The following is a 20,469-nucleotide window of genomic DNA, read 5'->3' on the forward strand; positions in this document are numbered from 1 at the left end:
CAGAGCAACTTAAGGAAGCAAGGGCTTATTTTGGCTTACAGTTCGAGGGTGCAGTCCATCATGTGGAGAAGGCATGGCGGGTGGGTGGGTGAGGCCTGGAGCATCTGGGCACACTGCATCTGCATTTAGGTTGCAGAGAGAGAATGATGACACTCAGCTTGCCTTCTCCTGTTTGTTAGGTCAGGACCAACCCAAGGGATGGTGCTGCATCATTTTGGATGGGTCTCCCCCCCACCCCAGTTAATGTCATCTAGAAATTTCCTCACAGACATGCCCACAGGCTTGGGTCCATGATGATTCTAAATCCTATCAAGTGGACAAACAAGATTGACTATCCCATCAGACCTTGATGGGTTCTGAGTTCTGAGACAGGCAGACTCAAATGCCTAGAGAGGTCAGTTTGGGGCAATATAGAGAGAGGATCTGTGGCCAAACAGAAGGAGCACATCCATCTAAACGGGTGGGTTCTAGCTGCATTGTGGCATCTGTAGCATCAGCACAGGGGTGGCTGAGACAGGAAACGGATGAGTTTGACATGAACTATGTGAAGAGACTCTCTCAAAAATGTGCAAGGCGATTCCTGGTAATTCCTTTAGAGTCCTGGGAACCTCGGACAGCTGTGGCCAGATTAATGGATGTTTTAGGCAAGGGGGACTATCTAGAAGTTATGTGAAACTGTTCAGGTTTTAAAAGTTGCCAGGTCAAGTTGAATGTGTTTTTTTAATTAATTTTTTTTGGCACTCCTATCTTGCTAGAGAGGCCTTGTTCACTTTGCCATGCTGGGACAGCGCGTGTAGAAATAGGTTAGAGACCTGTCTCCTGAAGCAATGGTGATCTCCTTAGATGAGACTCTTGATCCAGATCTGGAGAAGCTATTTCTGTTGCTTCCATATTTATAATCCAGGAGTTTGAGGTCTTGGATGCTTATACATCTGGGGAGAGAAGACTTGAGGGCCTTGGAAAATGGCTTAGCCTATAAAATGCTTGCAGTACAAGCACGAGAGTCTGAGTTTAGATTCTCAGCACCATGTACACAGCAAGACAAGCTTGTGTGTGTAAGTCCAGCACCAGAGGAAGGGGAAACATGAGGATCCTGGAGCTCATTGGCCAGCCAGTCTAACTATTAGCAAATACCAGGCTCAGTGAAAGACTTGGTCTCAAAAAATACAGAGGAGAGTAACTGAAGAAGATACCAGATATCAGTCCCCCATGACATTCACATATACATGTACACATACTAACACCCCTTCCACATATATGATTCTCTTTCTCTACAAGAGGTCTTATCTCAAGGATCAAAATAAGGTGCTCATTGGTCCAGAGGTCTGTTTTAAACATGAGAATATGCCTCCACCCCCACCATCATCCCACTGAGCATCTAATCCTGCCTACCTCCACCACCACCACAGGGCACAGCATCAGGTCTAATATGCGGGAAGCTAGGTCAGAGCAGTCAGTGCGTGGATAAATTCCAGCTCCATCACTACCTTGCAGCTTGACCATCGATAGGTCAGCTATTGCCTTCTGCCTCAGTTTCTCTCAGCATGGACAATTGCATAGGATAATTGAGAAATCAGTAAGATAGTATAGAGAAACATCATGGTGTCTGATCAGACTGAGTGCTCAGTTATCAACCATGTTTGTTTAATTATTATTCTCCAGTCTGGGTGACAGAATATTAGCTACAGAGTGATTGGTAAGGGCCATCTACACAACTTGCTTCACAGAGAGGGAGAATGAATCATCATAATGTAAAGTGATTACTGAGAACCACAAAGGTTGGGATTAGCTAGGACACACCAGCTACTGTCCAATGGAGACCAGCTTCTCTCGTATTTCTCCCCAGTACTGAACACAGAGCCAATCATGAATGAGCTGTATATGGAATTGGAATGACTGAATGGACTGGCACTCAAGGAGGAGACAGATGCTCCTGACAATTCTTTTTTGTTTCCATTATATCGCATTCTTGCATCATTTTGACACACACACACACACACACACACACACACCCAAGTGAGTGCACACATGTGCACATGTACACGCATGCATGTACACATGCACACAACGCACACACACACACACAGGCACACACACACACACACACACACACACACACACACACACACACACACACACACACACACACACACACAGAGCTGAGATGGCTCAGAGGTGGAGGAGGAGACATCAATCCCCAGGATCAGCACAGTGGAGAGAACTGGCTTCCACAACTATCCTTGATTTCCTCCCCACCCTTGTTCATTTTTTTTTCTTTTGCTATTTACTCCTGCTTTCTTCCTCTTTTTTCTCTCTCCTTTGTTTCTCCCTTTCTTCTTTTCCACCCTCCTTCTCCCTGACCTTCAGATCACTGGAGGTTACTTAGTTCACTCCATTTTAATTGACCATCTACTGAAGGCAACATCTTCAGGCACTGTGATAGGTACCAGATATAAAAAGATGGAGCAAAACCACAGACCCCTCCTTTCCTGGTGCTTGCAGTCTATTGAGAGAAGCCTTAATAGTTAATTGACTTTGCCAACTCAGCAATGGGCACCCTCGGGACTAATGCAGCAATGCTTGTGGGAGGCAGAAGGCAGAGACAGGACGTGGATAGGACCTGCTGATGAGGGCTTCCAAAGGGCATGTACTGGAGCCAAGAACAGACCCCTAGCACAGCCTACCAGGTGAGAGTGTAGGTTGGGCGTGGAGAAGGGTGTAGGCCTGAGGAATGGAGACAGGATGCATGAAGGCTCTCAGCTAACCCCAGGGTAGGGTTTCCATCTGAGGGGAGCAAAGAGACCTAGAGAGTTCCAGTAAGGTTTATCCTTGCTCCCCATCACCAGTACCGAGGATTGAACAGTGTTTCATGTGGGGATCAAGCACGTGCTTTATGAGCTACAACTCTAATGCTCTTTCTACTTCTCATTTTTGGAGAGGGTCTCACTAGTTGCCCAGGCTTCATTTGAACTCTATTGCCTGGTCAATAAGTCATCCGAGCCAGACGTCAACCTCAGGTGTCTCCACCTTGTTTCTTTAAAATTATTTATCATCGACATCATCATCATCATTGCCATCATCATCACCACCGTCAACATCGTCTTCCTTGTTATTGTGTGTTTCTGTTCATGATGTATGGAGCTTCTTGACCCTGTCATTTTCCTGCTTCATTCTCCTGAACAGTTACAATGACAACCTTAGACCACCAGGCTTAACCTGATCTTGATTCTTGTATATGTGGGTGTGCATGTGTGAGAGTCTCAGGATAATCTCAGGGGTCATTCCTAAGACACCATGTACCTTTTATTAAGACAAGGCCTCTTACTGCATGAAACTCTCCAGGTAAGCTTGGAGCCAGGAAACCCCAAGGATCCCCCTGTCTCCACCACCATCTTGCTGAGATTACAGGCATGTACTACACCTGGATTTTGAATGTGAGTTCTGGTGATCCAATGCAGGTCCTTGCAAGGTAAGCACGTCACTGACTGGGCCATCTCCCTCGCCCTTCATCCTGATGCTGACTACAGTGGAAGGCACTGCAGAGTCTTAGCAGATGTGTGCAGTGATGTCATTGGCTATGCAACAGAGACGATCCTGCCTGTGGGGCAGGGCCAAAGCAAGTCCAGGAGAAACACGCCCAACAAGGTTAAGACTCAGGAGGCAAACGTGTCAGGATATAGGCAGTTGATAAATGATGGTAAATCTTTATAGAATGTCATCTCTCAGTGAGGATTCTCCAGGCTCAGGGAGGCAGCAGCGTTCAGCTCCAACTACACAGAGCACAGCGTTTTGAAAGATGCTACGCCTTGTGCAAAACTGATTTCCTATCACTCTTCACACAAGACTTACAGAATGCCCACCATGGGCCCAGAAAAAGCAGGAATCTTTGCACTGACTGGGATGGGTTCTAAGTATGATGTTACTGGATGCAATATCTAGGTGACAAACAGAGGAGATAAAATGCTTCCAGAAGTTTCCAAAGGACTTTAGGTTGCTGTGGCTATAATGATTTTCAGGACTCCCTAACGTCAGCTGAAATTGAGGGTCAGTTTCTACCTCTGAAAGTGGTGAACACGTGGAGAGGGATGCACCGTTTTGTCCTTTGGAAGTTTGTAACATGTCCTTGGAGCACAATGATGCTGGCCATTCCATCTACGTGGCATTAGATATCAAAGGACGTTGCTACAGTTTGGGTGTGAAAATGTCTTCCATCTCATTAAAACTTGATCCTTGCCTGATGGTTCTGATTTTTCGGAGGTTACAGAACATATAGGAGGTGAAACCTTGATGGAGGACGGACATCACTGGGGGCAATCCTTGGGAATTTATAGCCTGGTCACACTTCCTGTTTTTCCTCTGTGATTCTTGTGTGTGGATGAAATGTGATCAGTTGACTTCCTGGCTACCAGGCCAGCCCTGTACTCCTGCTTTAAGCCTTCCCCATTGTGATGTGTGTGTGTGTGTGTGTGTGTGTGTGTGTGTGTGTGAGAGAGAGAGAGAGAGTATGAAGGTGAGTGTGCATGAGTGTGAGTGTGTGTGAATGTGTAAGGGTATGTGGGATGAGGACCCATGAGTGTGTTGTGTGCACATAAGTGTGTGAAAGTGTGTTGTGAGTGTGAGGATGTGTGTGCATGAGTGTGTGTGAGGGTGAGTGTGCATGAGGGCATGTGAGTGTGTTGTGTATGCATGAGTATGCATGAGTGTGTATGAATGTGTAAGAGTGTGTTATGAGTATGAGGGTATATGTGTGCATGAGTGTGTATGTGTGTGCATGAGTGTGTATGTGTGTGTGTGTAGTGTGTACGTGTAAGAGTATGTGAGGATGTTTGCATGAGTGTGTATGTGTGTGTGTGTGTATGTGTGTGTGTGTGTGTACAGACCACACGTCAACCTCAGGTATCTTCGCCTTGTTTTTTAAGTTATGTGTCACCCTCACTGCTATTATTGTGTGTCTCTATTCATGATATACGTGTAGGCATGCGAAGGTCAGAGGGATTTTGTAGAGCTGGCTGTCTCCATCCACCTTCTCATGGGTTTCAGGGATGGAACTGGGGTTGGCAGGTGTGTGCAGCAACTGCTCTCAGCCGTGGGGCCATCTTTCTGACCCACCATCTTGTTCTGAGGCAGGGTCTCTCAGTTTTGCTTGGAACTCACCAACTAGGCTTGCCAGTGAGCCATGGGAATCCTGTGGCTCAGCTTTGACATTGTGAATGTGCAGAGTTGAGGCTGCTTTTGATCTTCATGCTTGTGGGACAAGCGTGTTACCCAGTGAGCCTCTCCTCAGCCTGGCTCATGCAGTTTTGAACAGTGAAGTTGCTGTTAGAACTCTTATGCTCTTCTGCGGCACGCACACTAAAATTTTCACTCTGTAGCCAGGTGCGCAGAGGACGAGCCCTCTGACTCGACTCCTGCTTGCGTGGTATTCTGGAAACCCCAACTATGTCTCTGTAGGCAGCTGTTTGGGATTGGCGGAGCGATTGATAACAGCTCATTTTCTGCCTTGCAGGTGCGGCACAGGGATTTCCTCCTGTGCCAGCTGTGTGATGGTCTGTCCTCCACAGGTCTCACTCAGGGAGACGCTCTGGGGATGAGCAACTGACTAGGATTTTGCCCTGCTCCGCCCTATCACCTGCCGTGGGTCTTCACGCTTGCCTACTGACTGGAGAGAAAGCATCAGTGAGTGCAAAGCCAAGTCTCCACGGTTCAGGTTCAGGTAAAGTGCAAAGCAGGGGTTGGGGGGGGCTGCTTTTCTTTTTTTTCTTGTCTTTAGAGCAGCGATTCCCACCCTGTGGTTCTTGACCATTTGGAGGTCAGATGACCCTTTGATAGGGGTCACCTATAACCACCCTGCATATCAGATATTAACATTATGATTCATAACAGTGGCAAAGTTACAGTTATGAAGCAGCAAAACAAAGTAATTTTATGGCTGGGGGTTACCACACAAGGAGCTGTAATAAAGGGTTGCAGCATTAGGTAGTTTAAAATTATTGCTTTAGGGAGTGATTGAGTGAGGGAGGGAGAGAGAGGGACAGAGAGACACAGAGACAGAGTGAGACACAGAGAGAGACAGAGTGAAAGAGAATATGCAAAATGTCAGAATGCACGAGGAGGCAAGGAGCAACTGTGGGTGTTGGTCTTCAGGAGTCATTCATTTTGCTTTTCAAACAGGATCTTGCACTAGCTTGGAACTCACGGCGTAGGTTAGGCTGGCTGTCCAAGGAGCCCACATGTCTGCGCCTTACGGTCACAGGATTACAAGTGTGCATCACCATGCCTGACCTTGTAGATGGGTTCTAGTTGCTATTTTTCTCTAGGGATCATGTTTGAGTGCTTCTTAAGCTTGTCACAGGTTCCAGGAAGTTCACAAGGCTGCAAACACAATTATCATGCAAACACTGAGCCAGTGTTGTGTCCATGGCAGTATGAACAGAGGAGGCAAATGACATGTCCAGGCACCACAGAAAACGGCCTAGTGATGCAGGCCTGCATGTGTTTCCGGCATTCAGGAGGTAGAGGCGTGAGGATCAGAGGTCCAAGGTCATCCTTGGCTACGTAAAGAGTTATGAGGCTGGGTAGCCTGGGTTCCATAAGACCCTGTCTCACAACAAACCAAAACAAGCAAAAAAGAAAAGGAAATGCCATGCAAAAGTTGCATAAATATGTACAAATGTATTTATGTGCAGGTTTCCACATCCACATAAATGGTGCTTTCAGGAGACCCATCTTGATCCAGATCTGCTGATTTTATGGGTAATAATTTTTAAATGACAATTCCACAACTCTGAGTAAACCTTCCAGTTCAACTGCTTCTTCTACATTTTACACGAAAGGAATGTTAATTAGCGGTTCATCTTGGAGAGGAGAAATTGACTAAATTCTTATTTGTTGTGAAAAGGTGAAAGATGGGTGTCTCTGTTTGCCCCCAACTCTCTTCCCCATTCCTTGTTTTATGAAACAAAGTTTCCTATAGCCCAGGCTGTCCTGGAAGTCACCATGTTGCCCTGGATGACCTTGAACTCCTTCTCCTCACTCCCAAGTGCTGGGGTTGCAGGTATGCACCTCTATGCCTGGCTTTGTGCAGTGCCGGGGACTGAACCTAGGACTTTGTGCAGGCTAAGCAAGAAGTTGAGCATTGGAGCCACATCCCCAGTCCATGGTTTGCTTCTTGAACTTGAAAACACATAATGAGGCATCTGCTTCCTGACGTGAAATCGCCTTTCTCCCAGCAATAGCTGTACGAAAATCACAGCCTCTACTGCAGTAGCATAATCTCCTATGATAAACCAAGATGGATTCTAGTCAAGGTTACCTCTGGGTTCTACTGCACACAGCAAGACAAATGTATGGCCTGACCTGGAACTGTGACTTGTCATTTGCAGGTGTCTTTGCTCACATCTGACTGGGGCATCCCCCTTTTCTCTATGAACACATGGGTGGAGCCTAGGACTTTCTGTTGGGGTACCTTAGCAGTCTTGATCCCTTAATAATCCACCATCCATTATGTCTGTTCAGGGAAGCACGTTATTCTGTGTGCTTCAGACTTATATTCCAGGAAGCAAAAGGTGATCCTGTGTGCTTCTCCAGGTCAACTCAACTGCTTTCCATAGTCTGGGGGATGTATGTCATCAAATGGGTAGCACAGTGTAGGTGTTTGTATTTGTGTGTAGGTATGTGTGTGTGTGCTTGTGTGTTCATGTTCAGATGCTTGTGTGTGTGTGTGTGTGTGTGTGTGTGTGTGCGCGCGTGCGCACAAGTGGTTGTCAGGGGACAACCTTAGATATCACCTTTCAAGTGTTATCTACTTGTTTTGAGACAGGGCCTCTCACTGGTCTGGAACTGGCCGAGTAGGTTAGGCTGGCTGGCCAGTATGTTCCAGAGGTCTGTTTTGTCTCTGCCTCTGTAATGCTGGGCGAACAAACACAACCACTACACCTTATTTATTTGTTCATTTGCTTTCTTTTTGACTGAGCTATCTCAGCAGCCCAGGATTTTTAATGTTTTAACTACGTTTATTTAATTAGTGCTTTTGTGTACCCTGGGCTACAGTATACATGTGGAGGCCAGAGGCCAGGAGGACTCAGTTCTCTCCTTGTACCCATTGTGTCTAGGGATCAAACACATGTGACCAGGCTTGGAGGCAGGTGTTTTCACCTACTTATCCAGCATGTAGGCCCAACCCTTTACAGAAAGAAGTGTGTGTGTGTGTGTGTGTGTGTGTGTGTACGTGTACATGCGTATTGGGGGCCGAGAGCTTGTATATGCACGTGTGTGGAGGTCAAAAGACATCTTGCAGGAGATAATTCTCTTCTTCCAACATGCAGGTCCCTGAAATCCCACTTGCTGTTGGGCTTGGAGGCAGCCATCTTTACTCATTGAACCATCTCTCCTCCCCTCACACTGCTTTATTTTTCAACCATGAGTATTTTGACTGTAGGAGTGAATCTCAAGAAACTACAACTCAGGGTAAGCTTCCATATGGCTATCAGGAACTGTTTACCGTCAGACAAGCAGACCTGCTAAGATCATTCCAGTGTAATTGGGGACTCAGCTAACATTAGGGAAAAGGGAAATCTGTTTCCACCATGTGAAATGGTTCACAGTGCAGGAATGAGCAAAGCTTGCTGAGCTGGGACCTCATAGGCAAGCTTCTGCTGTTTGGCACCTTCTGTTTTTGCTGTTTTTGTGAGACAGGCCAGTTGAAGCCAACCAAAGGCCAACTTTATGACCCTCTCTCTGATGGGCCTGCAAGTCTCTCACAATGGCCTTATAAGGACGAACTCTGAATAGGATGTCCTGGTGTGAGAATCAATCCATAGTGAGGATGACTTTCCCTCCTCCTAGGTCTTAACCTTTCATAGCGAGAGGGGCAACCAGGACAGTAGGAAATCGAAACAAGCTATGTTTAGCAGAATTTTACATACCATAATCTCTTTACCATGGTCAAGCAAGGAAGGAATGCTCAGACTGATCGTTCTGGCTCAAATCCATTTCAAAGTGGAGTGATTTACGACTTAACACCATTCTTGATTTTTCCCTGAGAGTGAAGTTACATGACCCAAGAATAACATTAGTCTGCACCAGGCTGGGTGAGAATGGCCTTCTAAAGGGTGGTCTTGGTCTCAGCTTTTCACCCACAGTCTCAGACTTCCTCCGAAGTCCCAACAAGCATGCAGGAGCACTGCTGTTGTAAGAGGCTGACAGCCTGGTGAGTTATGAGATCAGAGGGAGTCCGGTCCAGGAGCCTTCGCTGTCTCGTCACCCATGAATCTTGACTTAACCCAAGCACAGGAGACCCAGTGAGTGCTACCTCATTTCCAGCTCCAGTCTTGACCTACAGACCCCTCTGCCCTTTGCTTGATCTAAAAAGACAGTAAAGTGTTAGGAGGTTGGGACCGGTCAGCTCAGCTCAGGCAGAAGAACAAAATCAAGGCAAAGCTGAGAGATGTTGATGATTAATGCAGGGCTTGGGAGATGGTTCAGTTAATACGGTGTGCTTGCTCTTACGAGCATGAGGACCTGAGTTCAGATTCCCCAGCATGTACACAAAGAAATTCAGGCATGATGTACCTACAAAGACCAGAGCTGGGGAGGTAGACAGGAAGATGCTGGTCCTTGTTAGCCAGCTAGTCTGTCCAGATGGATGCGCTCCAGCTTCAGGGAGAAACCCTGCCTCCACCCAACCCCTGCCCAACAGGTGGTGGAGAAAGATAAAAGAAGACCCCAGAATAGGCCTCTGGTCTCCATACACACACACACACACAGAATAAATGGACGTAAAAACTAGTCCCTTAAAATAGCCCAAGTTCCTCAGAACCCATCCAGCCAGACTTGTAAACAGGCGATTGAGATGCTGAAACTGCTTCAAGACAGATGTCTTTTTAAACGGTGTTCAGGATTCCTTCTGGGGCCCCTGGTTACGCAGTTCCTCAAGCAAGAGGCACTTTATCTTCAGACATCTGCAATTGTCAGAGAGGTGGTGTGGCAGCACAGATGTGGGGCCTTGTGCATTAAAGCTCACAGGCACATCCTGACCACCATCTCAGAGCAAACAGTTGGTGGGCAGCTCAGGGGAGAGCTATGCTCCTGTGGACTCACCATGACCAGCCTCTGCCCCTGCTCGGCTGAGCCTCTCTCTTTGCCGAGCGGCTAAAACCTGTAATTTCAGTTCTCTGGTTTTCTTGCTATGTAGTGCAGGCTGACCTTGAACTCACAGAGATTTGACTGCCTCTGTCTTCTGAGTACTGGGATTAAAGGTGTGTGCCTATACCCTGACACTTGGTTTATTTTCTCAGCTTTTAAGAGTGGCTGAGAGCTGGGGAAATGGCTCAGGCAATAAAGTGCTGGCTGTGCAAGTGTGAGGACCTGAGTTCGTTCTCCAGGACCTATATGAAAAAATAAACAAGCAAGCAAGCCTACAGCACCAGCGAGGAGTGGGGTAGCAGGCTTGGGATCCCAGCCTTTCAAGAGACAGAGATAGGTGGGTTCCCTGGGGAATGGCAGCCAGTGTAGCCATCATGAGACGTTCCAAGACAGTGAGAGATCACGTCTTAGAAAACAAGAGGAATAGATCCAGAGGAAGAACATCTGAGTGGACCTCTAGCCTCTAAGCTTACATGCACCTGCATAACACTTGAACATGCACACACACACACACACACACACACACACACACACACACACAATGTGATTGACAGGGTCCTCTCCTGTTTCCTGCAGGGGTAAAATTTCTTTTGTCTCATCAAAATATAGCCCCGGCACACACAGACATGCTTGGTTAAATTTGTAATATTAGCCCCCAAATATCTCCTCACTTACTTGCCTAGATCCTTCCACTAATTTGATGGGGATGATTTTGGGACAGATGGCAGGGAGACACCGACAGCTCTCTGCTAATATGAAAGGGACCACTGTAGCACCTCTTTTCTTTCCCATGGTAGGTAACGTCTCATGCTTAAGTGAGACCCAAGTGGGTTACCCCACATAGCTGGAACTCTGAGGAATCAGCCCGCCATCAAGAAGCAGAGTGCTGGTACACAGTTCAGTGGTAGAGCAACTGCCTGGCATGCACCAAGTCCTGGATCAGATCTCCCATCCCCAAACCAAAGCAAGCAACCTAGCCCACAAGATCTAATGGTATCTTCATATAGCATTTCAGAGACAAAGGATTAAAATTGTTTTAAAAACCGTAGCTCACGGGGGCTGGTGAGATAGCGCAGCAGCTAAGAGACCCACGTACAGTTCTCAGCACCTGGATGGCTTGCAACTGCCTGCAACACCAGCTCCAGGGGATCTGCTAATGTCTTTTGGTCTCAAAGGCACCTACACTCACTTGCATGCACACCTACATTTTATTTGAAAATGTAATGTGTTTTCAAAACGAAGAACTGTGGGTCAAGACCATATCTGAACCTTGAATGCAGGCCTATCCGGGGGTTCAGTGGAAGAAATAAAGAAGAGAACTCACCAAGAACTCAGCTAGAAAGTCACACCGTCTTCTTGCCAGTTGTAGTAATAAAATCAATACTGTTGAAAATAATGAAAGTTTTGAGGGTCATTAATCAGTTAAAATATTTTTTTTTGCAATGGGGAGAGTCTTATCCATCTCAGGCAAGTGTATTATCATTGGTCTACACCCTTAGTCTTGCTATTGGTGTGGTGCAGTGGTGGGTATGTGTGTGTGTGCGCTCATGTGTGTAGGCATGTGTGAACATGTATGCATCTGCATGAAGATCAGATGGCAACTTTGGGTGTTGATTCTTGAGGAATAGTCTACTCTTGTGTGTGTGTGTGTGTGTGTGTGTGTGTGTGTGTGTGTGTGTGTGTTTTGGGGGGTATCTCACTGGCCTGCAATTCATCAGGTAGACTGGGCTGACTGGCCCGAAAGTCCCCCAGGGATCCACCTGCCTCTGTCTCCTGTGTGCTGGGATTGTAGGATCTGACATCATGTCCAGCCTTTATGCACTAGGTCTATGGGTAGAACTCAAGTCTTCCTGTTTGCTCGACAAGAACTTTGTTGATCAAGCCAGATCCCCAATCCTTTTGTCAGTTTTATTAAGGAGCTTCCCTTGGTGGGATGTTAAAATTGGCTGCGGGGGCCTTTGCATTCTCCGAACAGTTCTTGATCGACAGCTGCTTGTAGCAAAACCCTTCCAGAGTTAGTGTACAATCTCTGTCCTCGCTGTTGGCTTCGTTCATCCCTAGTGACACTCTGGCCACTAAAAACATCATTTAAATTAATTTCCTGGCCAATAGAATCCGGCTTCTTGGAATTTGAGCTATGTGTGTTGCCTGGACCATGTTAGGGCTGAAGCAACTGGGCCAGGCATGGCCTAGGGTAAAAGGGGTGGTGATTAATTTAGGGGTCAAGTGTTTAAACATCTGGCGCCCGTAGACTGCTCGCTTCAGTTCAGACACCTCTGCTTGGGAAGCAGGAGCAGCAGCGAGCCCCCCTGCTGTCCTTATTTTCAGCCTAGTTGCCTGGTGCTCTGCCCCTCAGCTTCTCTGAGACACAACCCCAAGGGAGAACGTACACTGCAGTTTGTACCACCCTGTGGTGACTTTATGCTATGACATACGCTCCCTCCACTAGCCTTCTTAATCTACTGCTAGCTCCCAGGGTCACAATTTAGCTTCCTTCCCATGTCCAGACATTTTGGAGGGGCTTGGTCAAACCTGAAGTGGGTTTCCCTGTGTTTAAGGACCCTGAGAATCATCTGTGCTGGACTCTCCATGCCACTATGGTTTCTCCTATTTTGTAAGGAATTAACCAGCACCAGACCAACCCAGAATGAGGGTGCTTCAGACATGGCTCAGCAGGTAAGACCATTTGCTGTGGGAGAGGGAGAGCCTGTGTTCAGATCCCCAGCATGTGGGTAAAGAGTCCATTGTGGCTGTGTAGGCGCTTGTAACCTTAACGTTGTGCTCCATGGAGACATGGGGATCACTGGGGCCGGCTGCCAGCTTAGCTCCTGGATCTGTGAGATACTCTGCTTCAGGGGCATAGAGCAGGATCCGAAGTTGTCCTTTCTGGCCCCTGCATTCACACACCTGCATACACAGAAACCACATACACACACTCCACACGGGTAAACCACATACACACTAATAAACAAAATAAGCAAACACCTAAAAACCCAGAGCGAGCTCTAGCCTAAGCCAAGGGCAGCGCCCCAAGTTCAATGCCCACTAGGGTCTGGTGCTGAGAAAGGAAAGTGGATGGCCTCCGATGCCCACAGAAGTGTTTGCTTTTTCTCTCTATCCACAGATCTCCCAAATGTTCTTTTTCCACAGTGTACCCCCAACCCCCAATTTTATACATAGCAGATGGTGTTCAAACAAGTCAAGGAGCAGAAGCTGCAAAAGGCTTAGAAGAAAAAAAAAAGACAGTGAAACTCATATATTTCTTCAAACGATAAGATGAACTACAGATGTTTGAGGACTGGAGATGGTGCCGCCTGCAACTGCAGCCCCACTTAAAAGAAGAGTCCCTTATGTTTAACGTTGGACAAGCCCGGTAGCTGTCATGGCATGATTTACGGAGGGTGTTTGTGAGATTTTATGTTACTGGGGACCTGGCAATGAAAACCCCATTCCTTCTGCCCGTAGGCATTATCTCCTGGAGTCCATGGTGGACTCGTGGGAGTGAACTTGGCGCTCCATAGCCGGTCTGTGGTGCTCTGGCTTCCTGCCTTCTGACCAATGCTTCCTCCCACCCTGGATACTTAAACTGACCCCTCTGTGGGGATCTTGGTCCTTGGAAGTGTCCTGTCCCTACCTGACACCTGCAGTCAGATTACTCTCAAATTAAGCTTGACAAAGCTGCTAAAGGTGAAACAGTTGTGTGGCAGAATCCAGCTGCAGATAGAAAACAGCTGCCTTCAAGGCTTCCCCCCTTCTTCTTAAGGAAGGAAAGAATCTCCATAGGATGTTTAAAATGTGAACCTAAAGGTTCTCTTAAAAAGGCCAGCCTGTGATCGGAGAGTGCCATGGCTGCTTTTGGGGTGACTTCTCACTCAGTCATAAATATTACCCACTGAATCCAGGGACCCAAGACCTTCTCCAGATATAGATTTCCTTTCCTGCCTCTGCCTCCCAAGGCTTTTTATTTCTTTTATATCTTTATATATTTACTTATTTATCCATTTATTTGTTTGTGTTCACGTTCATGAACATGCTACTCTGCATGCATATATAGTACACACACACACACACACACACACACACACACACACACACACACACACACGGTCAGAGGGAACTTAAAGGAGTCCATTGTTTCCTTCCACAGTACAGATGATTCTGGGCAGGAGGCTTAGATCATCCAGCTTGGTGATGAGCATCTCCCAGGCCCTGAGGCTGATCTTAGGGATGTTGAAAGCATTAGACCTTTTGGACATCCATGCCTATCCTCAGATACAGCTAAGGTGGACCGCTATGAACTCAGACACTTAGGCTTATTAAAACACATGCAGAGAGCTCTTCCCACAGGTGGCTGTGGAATTGGTATGAGTCCAGGCAGAGGCAGGGGGAGGGTCCCCAGCCATCTCTGGAGCTGAAATGTGTGCTGTCTTTGAAGTTACCACAACTCAGGTGCCAGCCTCTCCCAGCAGCCGAAGAGGAGGAAGTCATTCCTTTTCAAGCAAGGGAATGAATTCCCAGGGAGCTGGATGTTTCCACTAAGCAAATCATTGGGAAGTTATTTTCTAGAGGATGAGGGGTGGGGGAGGGCTGCTGGAGTGCAGCATGAAGAATGCAAGCTAGGTAGGAGGCATCACGAAGTGGCCAACAAGGACTGCAGGAGGAGCCCAGGAAGACAGTAAGGGACTTTCAAAGTCAATGCTGCTGAGCAGGCTGACGTAGCTCAGTGGATGGAAAGTGCTTTTCGCGCAACAACTAGAGTTGGAGTTCTATCTTAGAACCTGGAACCAATGGGTTGTCATCCAATAACCCCAACCTTGTACTCAGAGTGGGATAGAATCAGACATTTCATAGATATGCAGTGTAGAGGCAGAAAAAGAGAGAGAGAGAGAGAGAGAGAGAGAGAGAGAGAGAGAGAGAGAGAGAGAGAGACAAGGCAGAGGAAGAGCCTTCCTATAGTTTCCACACACACATCATGTACCCCTAGTTCTCAAAATAAATCAATACAATAATCTTTAAAAGTTCACATCTGTGGGCACAGAGGCAGGAGGATGGGAAGGTAGGACTTCTCGGGATCTGGTCTGCTTTCATAAACATGAAAGCATGTTAAACATGTTAAACCACAGAACCATAGCCCTTGGCTCTTTATCTTGACCCCAGGTTTGGTGGTGAGAAGGAGGCACAAGTCTAAGCCGGAACGATCTCTTGGAGTCTTTGTCCTCCCTTCCCCGTATTCACACAAAACCCCACCAGGAAGCTCCTACAGCTATGATTCCTGCTCAAAGGTTTAGAGTTAAGCGGTAAGCACACAGTGTGGTTTTACTTTTGTGGCTTCAGGTTCTCATGTCCCTTTTCTTCTCTGAGACAGGGTCTCAGGTAGCCCAGGCGGACTTTGAACTCACTATGTAGCTGAACTCCGGGGGCTCCCTACTTCACTTCTGAAGTGTCGGGAGGAGATATGTACACCGCCATGCTCAGCTTGTGCAGGGCTGTGGGTGGAATGGATGGCTCTGTGGATGCTCGATAAGTTCTCTACCATTGGAGCTGCGTCTCTAGCTCTCACCTCGCTTTTTTCCTCTGTGTGGGAATTCCCTACTGTCTAAGTGAAAGTGATGGCTGGGGGTGGGGGGGTAGGGACAAAACTGCTCTTGTGCCTGTGATTGACCAATAAGGACATTGCCTCTCTGCTCCCCTCCCCCTTTACAGGCTAAACTCTTCTCTGAGCCTGTTTCCTCATCTTCAAAGACCAGGGAACTTTCTAGGATGAAAGAAATGATTAAACAGTGCTGGAGACAGTGTACTGGCTCCGTGCCTGCCACCCAGCAGGGACTTAATAAACAGTGAGCTTTCTGCTACCTGCAGGGAAATCCAGGTGAAAGAAATGCCAAACTAAGGCTGGCGGGGTACGCATGACTAGATTGGGGTACTGCATCATAGCCACCACGACCCATCCTTAAATGGTGCATGCGTATGGTTAATCTCAATTAGATCTGCAGGATCTAGAGCAGTGGTTCCCAAGCTTCGTGATTCTGGGATCCATTAATAAAGTTCCTTATGTTGTGGTGACCCCTGGCCATAAAAATATTGCTATTTCATAACTAATTTTGCTACTGTCAAAAAATCCTAATGTAAATATCCGATATGCAGGACATCTGATATTCAACCCTAGTGAAGGGGTTGTTCCATCTCCAATGGAGTTGAGATTCACAGGTTAAGAACTGCTGATCTAGAACCCTCCTTGAGCCAGGCCTCTGGATATACCAGTGAGATATTATCTACATTAGGTAAACCTCAAGGCCTGCCTGTAAGGGATTTTCTTGATTATGTTAATTAAAGTGGGAAGCCCCACCCTAAATTTGCATGGTACTTTCCTAAATGTAGAGTCCTAGTGAAAAGCTTTTAATATTTTGCCTTCTTGCCTTTGTCTCTTTCTGGCAAGTGCCTCTGCCAGTGCTGCTGCCGCTGCTTCTGTTGCCACCGTCCTTCCTTGACATAGAACCCAGTTTCTTTGGACTTATAGCCTGGGCTGAAGAGCCATGAGTATCCAAGAATCCTCCAAGCCTTTGGCAACAGGTTGAGATGGCTGAGTCATGTGAGTTCACGGCTGAGCAACCCCTGCATCTTCACTCTCTACAGTGTGAAGACGGCCATTGTTGGAATATCTAGCTCTTATTGTGTAAGCTAATTGAATAAAGTCCTCTTTCAATATGCATTCACTTTATTGGTTTGTTCCTCTGGAGAAGTCTGATTGATACACATTGGTCTCAGATACCAGCATCACCCCCAAGGAGCTCCTTCCCACAGCCTGGCTGGGATCTGGGTAAAGGGATGCCAGAGTTTTTCTCTGTCTGTTTTTCCCATCCCCACATCCATCGCTTTCCTTCTCTGCTTTTTACCTCATGGATATGGATCGCTACTCTTGGATCCCTTTCCCTGCCTAGGTTGGGGCAATCACAGCTCAGTTCCAGCTCTTACAAGGCTCTCACTGGTTCACCAAGGTGGATCTTGTTGGAATTGTTACTTAGCTATGTTATTACTTCTCTGGTATGAGAAGAAGTTTGTTCATGTACCCCAAGGAATAGTGTCACACAACACCCCTCCCGCCCTCAGCTCTGGTCCTTGAGCTCCTTCAGGTCACTCACTGGTTTCTTTGATTGACATGTGAATCATGCCCCAAACCACTTGTTGAATGGATAAATGACAGAGACCCAAGTCGTAGAAGTTCTTGCAGGGCTATATTGGTCTCCTGGCACAGTGTCCCCTACTTGACCCTCTATCACGTGCTTTGACTCAGTTCTCCAGCACACAACTCCTGTGAATTGTGCTGCACATGTTCAGTGGGAGGTAGTCTCTATTCTGGTGTAGTTCTCACTAGCCTGTGAGGTTCTGTGCCACCCTTGTTGCATGCATGTACAGTTCAATCATGGTGATGATTTGGGAGAAGAGAAAGGTATTGAGCCACCATAGTTTACCCAGGGGCAGCTGCTCTCCAGTTCTGCCCATCCCTACGGGGCAGGAGGGACTTCAATTCAAGCTGAGCCAGAGGAATGGTTTCTCACAAGGCTCTTCTTCTCTGATGAGGAGCCAGACTCTATAAATATATGCTGTGCCTAAGGGCAAACTAAATCAAGAGTAAATAGTCGGTGCGATGGTTAGCTAGACTGGATTAATGAACTAGTAAAGCACACCTCTGGGTGTGTCTGTGATGATGTTTCACAGATGAGTAGTAGATCATGATGAGTCCGATCTAACAAGTGGATTAACTTCCTGACGGATTCATAACATGATGAATATGATGGCATTATTGGGAGGTGGTGAAAGGTCAGAGGTGGGGTCTGGTTGGAAGAAGTAGGTCACTAGGAGCTTACCCTTGGGGGTTACGTTTGTCCTGCCTGTTTTCTGTATTTCTTTTTCTCTGTTTCTTGTCCCCGATGATATCACTCTCCTCCTCTGATCCCTCCCTGGAGTAATAGATTAGAACTATAAGATACAATGAACATTTCTTTCTTTGTTTTTTTCCCCCCTTGGGTGTTTGGTTTGCAGTGACTCAAAAACCTGACTAATAGAGTTGGTTCATAAATCATTTCTGTTCTGCCCTAAATGGGCTCCTTGATTGTCTAGGGAGGAGTGTCTATCCCTGTTGGAGTAGTTGGCATCCTTGTCGTGGGGAAGGAGGAGTTGGAATGCTGAGCTCCTGACATGTGCTGCTGATGACTGAGCCAAGCTATTGGGGAGGTAACCCTTTCCTGTGGTATCTCTTAGAGGACAGTGATGTTGGTGATGAAGAGGATGGTGGTAATAATGGAGTAAAGATGGTGATGGTAGTGATGAGGTAATGCTGGTGGTCGTGATGGTGCTGAAGATGGTGATCACAATGATACCCTGCAGACAACCCGTCTTGTAGAGCTGCAGCATAGGCCTAATGTACCCATCACATACTTTTCAAATGTATACAAATATACTCCCGCTTGGGCTTAAGAATCAGACTGCACAGATGACTCTCTCCCAGGTTCTTCTGTACTGCAGTGTGAGGAAGGCTCAGAAGGGGCACAATCCACAAGGACATTCTTTGCCCATTTTGGGTCCCAAACCTTCCCCTACACAGGGACGTAGTGAAAGAGCAAGGATTGCATCATAGCTGGTGTGACCATTCAACCATTAGGAAGCTAAATCATGGTCCTATAAGGTTCTACTCCAGTGGCATGATTTATGATAGGTATTTGTGGGCTTTGTGTCTTGATCAGGAATGGTCCATTGTGAAAGTGCTGCATGGGTTTGGCTTGCTGATGTTGGCAATGCAATTATGATTTAATTGATTAATAGACATGAATGACTAGTAATTAAGGTATTACCTGTTAGCTGGGAAAAACATCTCACATACCCAGCTCGTTGTTATTAGCCTATTGATGGAAGGGTGCCTTTGCTTCTGGGGATCATAGAGTCAGTGCCCCTTTGCAGGGTGAGTTATAAAGAAAACAAATGACACTCATTAACTTATTCCTGAGAACCCACAGATTGTCCTTTCAGCTACTGTAACAGGTGAGCTTTATTGGTATGAAATTAGCCTTAAGCTCTGATCTGAAGGTGACCTATCTAGGAGCCAGCCTTCCTAGAGGTTGGCATAGGAAGTCTATGTAAGTAGCCTTCACTGTCTTCCTGGGCTTCCATTGCCTCTTTCCTTCTTTGAGTATTGAAAACTTTCCTCTGTGGCTAACACTGAGGAACAATGTAACATGTAACTTCTAATTAAACTTTTCAATATGTGGCAAAATTGTACTGCATGAATAAGTAAAGGCTGCATAATGGAAGTCTATTAGCCAAGTGAATATACTCTTTTTAAGTCAAATTTCTATACCACTTTTGTATTATCTCCCATCAGAAGAGAACGTGCAATTACCAATTTTATCTTATCTAGGATTATTATGAAAAAGTAGTAAAGGAAACTTCATTCCAGGAGCCATAATGTGATTTTTGATTAATACGAGCTCTTATGTGACAAGAATATTTCTTTCTGGCAAAGTGTGCATTTGGCTTTCTGTGTGAACCGGCTTGAAAGCTGTATCTCAGAGGAATGATTGTTCAGTAATTGAGCATATGTGTCTACATAGAGGTCAGACTTGCAGGGCATGCCAAAGTATGAGCAGGGCAGGTATTCTAGTTAGCACCGACTGCCAACTTGACAATCTAACATCACCAGGGAAAACGCCTCAGTTGAGTACCGTCTTTATCAGTTTGTCTGTGGGGGATTGTCTTGATTGTTAGTTGGTGTAGAAGGGCCCAGGCGACTGTGAGGAGCACCATTCCCCAGGCAGGCACTCCTGGGCTACATAGAAAGCTAGATAAGCATGACCCTGTGAGCAAGCCAGCAAGCAGCATCCCTCCCTCCATGGCTTCTACTTCATGTTCTTGCCCTGATTTGCCTCAGTGAAGGACTATGACCTGGAAGTGTCAGCCATCTAAATCCTTTCCTCCAGTAAGTGGTTTTTGGTCAGATTTTTTTTTATCACAATAACAAAGGGAACTGGATGAGCAGGGAAAGGTTGACTGGGCTTCAAAAGTACTAGTTTAAAAAACAAATGTGTATGTCTGTGATGTGTGTGTGTGTGTGTGTGTGTGTGTGTGTGTGTCTTTCTGTCTTTCTGTGTATGTGTCTGTCTGAGTACATATGTACCATAACTCAAGGATGGAGGCCAAAGGACAGCATCGGTGTCAGTCCTTATTTGAATCAGGTTCTCTTGTTGTTCATTTCTAGCTTGCCTGGGAACTTCTGAGGATTCTCCGTTCTCTGTCTTCATAAGAGTGCTGGGCTTACAGATGTGAACTACTGTA

Source organism: Rattus rattus, chromosome 10, assembly GCF_011064425.1.
Source record: "Rattus rattus isolate New Zealand chromosome 10, Rrattus_CSIRO_v1, whole genome shotgun sequence".
Taxonomy (NCBI): Eukaryota; Metazoa; Chordata; class Mammalia; order Rodentia; family Muridae; genus Rattus; species Rattus rattus.